Source organism: Microcebus murinus, chromosome 4 (assembly GCF_040939455.1).
Source record: "Microcebus murinus isolate Inina chromosome 4, M.murinus_Inina_mat1.0, whole genome shotgun sequence".
NCBI lineage: Eukaryota > Metazoa > Chordata > Mammalia > Primates > Cheirogaleidae > Microcebus > Microcebus murinus.
The window spans coordinates 29236162-29242161 of NC_134107.1; positions in this window are offsets into that span (position 1 = coordinate 29236162).

Here is a 6000-nt window from a genome sequence, read left to right on the forward strand (position 1 = left end):
ATATTCAGGTGTTTACAAATATTCTTTTTTTTTTTTTTTTTTTTTTTTTTTTTTTTTGAGACAGAGTCTCGCTTTATTGTCCAGGCCAGAGTGAGTGCTGTGGCGTCAGCCTAGCTCACAGCAACCTCAAACTCCTGGGCTCGAGTGATCCTTCTGCCTCAGCCTCCCGAGTAGCTGGGACTACAGGCATGCGCCACCATGCCCGGCTAATTTTTTATATATATATCAGTTGGCCAATTAATTTCTTTCGATTTATAGTAGAGACGGGGTCTCGCTCTTGCTCAGGCTGGTTTTGAACTCCTGACCTTGAGCAATCCGCCCGCCTCGGCCTCCCAAGAGCTAGGATTACAGGCGTGAGCCACAGCGCCCGGCCTACAAATATTCTTTATTACAAATAATGCTGTTATGATTACCTTTACACAAAGATATTTACACATATCTCCAATTACATTCTTAGAATAAATTCACAAATGTTGAATTTATGGAAAGTGCTATAAACATCTTTAAAGATAAAGAAACTTTTTAGCAAATCACACTGAAGTTCTTTAACTCCAGACTTCATAAGTTAGCAAAGAAATTAGCTGGGAAGTACTGAATACACAATTCAAAATGGAAATCTTTTGTAGTATATGTTAAAATTCAGAAACTATGCAGGATAAATAGTCAATTCCCCATCTCTAGTCCCTGACTCATTAAGAAAAAAGTAATAAATTATAATGTCTGTAAGAGTCTACAATATGTTCAGTGGGTTTTCTTCATTTTACAGATAACCCATATCCCATTTGTACAGGAATACTTCGTTCTTCTTTTAGAATATTTTTGTTTTAAGCACATAGTTTTTGCTTATGTACTCATTTAATTTATACCTCTGAGTCTTTTTGTAGTATGTTCAGAAAACAATAATAGAGGTTTTGCTTCTTTTCAAGGCTCAGAAAAAAACCTACATCCTCCCCTACCTGGTTAATGGGAGTATCTGTGTGATATTGCAGTTCATCATTTCTCCATAACTTTATTTTTAGACGGCACATAATGATTAATTCCAAAAATTTGCTTGTGCTTCCAGCACTGTCCATAGTGAAATGAATAAATGAAACACATTTGCTATTTGGCTCCTTTCTGTTATGTATTTTCTCAGATAATAGTTACTAAAAGTATCACTGTGACAGGAGGGTACATGAAGTTTGGTAAGTTTAAGTGAGCATCCCCATATTGCAAAATATTTAAGAAACTCCTGCTTTAATTCTAGCCTTGTGTCCTGTGTTTGTAAGGTTTCAAATTCTACCTGTGACCAGCATCTTGAATGTTGCAGCAATGGGGGAGAATTGTTTTTAAAAAATTGATCTGGATATTTATTTTATCCTTGAATTCAAAACTGAAAAACATCCATACCCCAAAGTATTGTGCTAGTGTATATCTACTGAATAATCCTATAATCTATCCTGATATTCTGTAACTCCAAAGTGGAATCATTTAGTGGATAAAGTTGGGCTCTAATGTCAAATCCTTGTATTCAAATCCTGGCTCCACTGCTGTGTCAGTTTGGCAAATTGCCTAGAATTTCTATTTGTTTTTAAATCTCCTCTTCTATAAAATTGGACTAATTGCCATATCTATTTCACTGGATTATTATGAGAATCGAATGTGTTAATAAATGTAACTTAGAAGAGAGTCTGGCACATGGCAAGCATACAATACAACAAAAAATATAATAAAAATAAAATTTTAATCTCTTCATACCCAATATCATATTGACCACCTGGATAACATTTAACTTAAATTATGTGACCTGTACTTCCTTTCAGATTTCAAAAGACTTCTAAGGAGAGAAATGAGAGAAAGAATTAACACTAGTTTAGTACCTAACACATTTCAAACAGCTTTCTATTCTATAGGGCTCTTCCTAAGCCTGGATACTCCACATGATATCATATCATATCATACTTACTAAAATGTACTCACATTCCACATTATATAATTTGTGGCACTTAAAAACTGAAAGTACTTTCATAATAGTAGCCTTAAAATCACTCTCAATTTTCCACTTTCTCTATTTGAACTTGAAGAGAAATAATATTTTCTATCTCAAATACCTTAAGAGGCCTTTGAAAATATTATAAGCTGTGGGCACTCTACCTATAGGATCTAATGGATAATTCATCCCTCTTTATACATCACATCTTTATCACTGAAATTAAACTGTTCTGTTGATGAGGAAATTAACGCTGAGATAGGTTAGGAATCTCTACCAGTGTCACCTTGGAAAAGCACTAAACCCAGGACTGGCCAAAACCAGAAGCCTTTTTTTCCTACAACATGTGGGCTCCAGAGTTCCCATGTTTCTCAGCTCAAAGTGGGGCAAAGGGCCCTGTTTGGGCGCTTAAGGTAAATACATGGACCTCAGTGTTCTTACTCCCCAAGAATGTGGCACTGAATCAGAACTCTCCAGTTCTAAATCCTATTTGGCAGAATGCCCAGATTCCTGTAACTTCATTTCATCCCATTTCAGACTGCCAATCTAGAATTAAAGTTCCATGACTCCATATGGCTGAAGCCAAAAACTCTTAACATTTCATTTTATCTTTAATTTAAACACCCTTTTGTTTCTGTTCTTATCAGTTAGATATGTGTTTTATGTCTGGTCCTTTAAGTTTTAAATCCCTCTCCCTTCAATATTTTCTAGCTATTGGTCAGCCTGGCAGTGGAGAAATAGCCACTTCTCTGAGTTTTCTGAAATGAATTCTGAAACCAGAGACTCTGGGTTGCAAATTGGACAGATAATTACATGTAGCACCTACATTTTGTTTTTTTGCCAACTTTTTCTAATGCATTAAAACTTCTCTCTCTTAGGTCCATAAAATGTTTAATCTGTAAAATATATTTATCTTACATGTATATGGAGAGGATATAATATGGTCCATAAATCCATAGATAAAACCTGATTTTAGCCATCAAAGACATCAATAGGTCTAGGTATATAATAGCCATTAATATTTACTAAGGATTTTATAATGTCAAACATAATTCAAAGCACCTTGTATATACTAACTCACTGTACCCTCTCAACAAACTTAGGAAGTCTTATTCCCATGTTATAGAGAAAACTGAGGCATAGAGGGATGAAGTAAGTTGCCTAAAATCACAAAGCAAGTGGCACAATAGTAATTTCAATCCAGGAAGTACAGCACCAACATCCATAGCCTTAACCACTAGCAATAGTACCTGTTCCATCCAGAAGAAGGGAATTTAAGGAAGTAAGCACCCATGTGGAAGAGATGCTGATACGATAATTAAGGGGAAAACAGAGAGAAAGCATTTCTTCTGTTGCCATCTGAGTCTGAAGACTCATATCTGACCCTATTGTAAAACTGTGGTAACATTTTCTGGGGGATTCAGTGTGACTGTAGGGACAAATTATGTTTTAAGGCAGAGGAAAAGATAGAGAAGGAGACATTCCTTCCCTTAGAGGGAGAAAATAAATCGTGAGGTTTGGTGGCATATGGAGAAATAGAACCCAGAATCCTTTGTAGAAATATTGGTATTTTCACAGTTGGCACCATCAGCAATGGCAGCTTTAGGCACACTCAAGTGACTTCCCAGAGAGGGCATATCAAATTTGGAGTAAGAGAAGTAAGTATCCTATGCCATTTGGAAACCACAGCTTCCAGATGACGTAAGCACAAATGTAAACCACGACCTGGACAAGAAGTGCCATTTGAGCAGTTGAGGACTTGAGTCTGTGAAATTTAGATTGTTATCCTGACATATATGCTTGGGAAAATTCAGAGTACTAATAAGTGATTTAATTGTATCATAAAATTAAGAACAACTTTATCAGTAAAAAATATAAAATTATAACCATGGGCAAACAATAAAAAAACAACATTTAGAAAGAGCATAATAGGTTGCTTTCATATGCTTCTATATTTTGTTGTTTTCCCTCTTAATATATGTCTTTTCTCATGGGCTGGGTTTTCTTAGAAACTTTGAAAAGTTTAAAAAATATGACAATAAAAACATTAAAAGGAGAAGTATGAACCAATTCATGGAATATCAGGATCATCCAGTATATCAATTAAAAACCACTATTTTTAATTCATGTCTCAGAAATATTTTTATACTTACTTATAAGATTCCAGCAAGGAATGGGTGAAAGTGAAGTTAAGAAGTGGTGCTGGGGCCGGGCGCGGTGGCTCACGCCTGTAATCCTAGCTCTCTGGGAGGCCGAGGCGGGCGGATTGCTCAAGGTCAGGAGTTCGAAACCAGCCTGAGTAAGAGCGAGACCCCGTCTCTACTATGAATAGAAAGAAATTAATTGGCCAACTAACATATACAAAAAATTAGCCGGGCATGGTGGCGAATGCCTGTAGTCCCAGCTACTTGGGAGGCTGAGGCAGGAGGATTGCTTGAGCCAGGAGTTTGAGGTTGCTGTGAGCTAGGCTGCCGCCACGGCACTCACTCTAGCCTGGGCAACAAAGCGAGACTCTGTCTTAAAAAAAAAAAAAAAAAAAGAAGTGGTGCTGGAAAATGGGAACCATTGTACAAATCCTAAGCTTAATGCTGCATCATGATGGAAAAACTAGAAAGAAAATAAAAAAGAACAAGAGCAGCCATGCCTCCCAGTGGATACCTTGAGTAGGAGGGGCATGAGTAGGAGAAGCAAGACCAGAAACAAGATCTTAATTTTTTCTGAGCACAGTGTTTTAGTTGTCATATAGGCAGACTCAACAATAAAGTGAGGATTTACAATCCCACTACAAGAAATAACAGTAGACCTATCTATCAAAATCAGGAGAGACAGATCAAAGGAAACAGTACATATATCTTTTCTTTGATAAATATTTTAGTGATCAAAATCCTGGTAAACACATCTCAAGGTCTCTTATGTGTCTGGCAGGATATTATGTCTGGAGGTCCTCATGTGAAAGAAAAAGGCTATTCTCCCACCCCTGCCACCATAACCACAATTCAACAAGAACAGCCTAATTTTGTTCCTTTATATCCTAGACTTTCCTAGAAAGGTTTTTTTGGTGAAAGAATTGGTTATGTTAAAAATAATACCTATTTATATACATAAAGCTATATAAAAGGGAAAAACTAAATTTAAAGATGAAAATAAGTGTAGGTATAATTAATAGAAGCAAAAGCTGGCTTTAATGGCCAATAAATATGAAATGCTTTTGGAAGTCTTATTTTAAAAAAAGAAATACTAATAGCACAAAAAATAAGAAGGAGAGAATAGATATAGATATAGAGGATAATGTTAATTAGAAGTAAATACTGTAAAAAACTTTATACCAACAAATTTTAAAAACTAGCCAAAGTGGATAACTTTAAAAAAATTAATTTAACAAAATTTATTCAAATAGCAACAGAAATTACTAATTAAATAATAACCACTGTAGAAATTTGGAATATAGTCAAAAATATTTATTTTAATAAAACATCAGACATCGACAGTTTTATAACCAATTTTGACCAAATCTTTAATGAAAAGACAATACTTTTGTTATATAAACTATTCTTCAAGGGACAAAAAGTGATGCTGTGTTAGTTTAGTTTTCTACTGCTACATGACAAATTGACACAAACTTCGCAGCTTAAAACAACACAAATTTGTTATCTCGGTTTTTATGGGTCAGGAGTCAGGTCTTCCACTCAAGAGTTTACCAGGCTAAAATCAAGGTCAGCTGGGGTGAAGTCATATCTGAAGTTCATAATTCTCTTCCAAGCTCACTGGTTATTGTCAGAATTAATATCCTTGTCACTCATATAGTTTCTCATGCTAGAAACCTGGAAACCAGGATCATTTCCTTTGCTTTACCCCTAGATACCTATTAATTTTGCCTTCAGAGTAAATGGGAAAACCTTCAACTTCTCTCCATTGTCACTTCTATCACCTCAATCTAATTGTCTATCATTTCTCACCAGAACTATAATAACCTTCTTCTTGTTCTTCCTATTTTCACTTGCCCTCCTACCCAATCCATTATCCTGTAACAA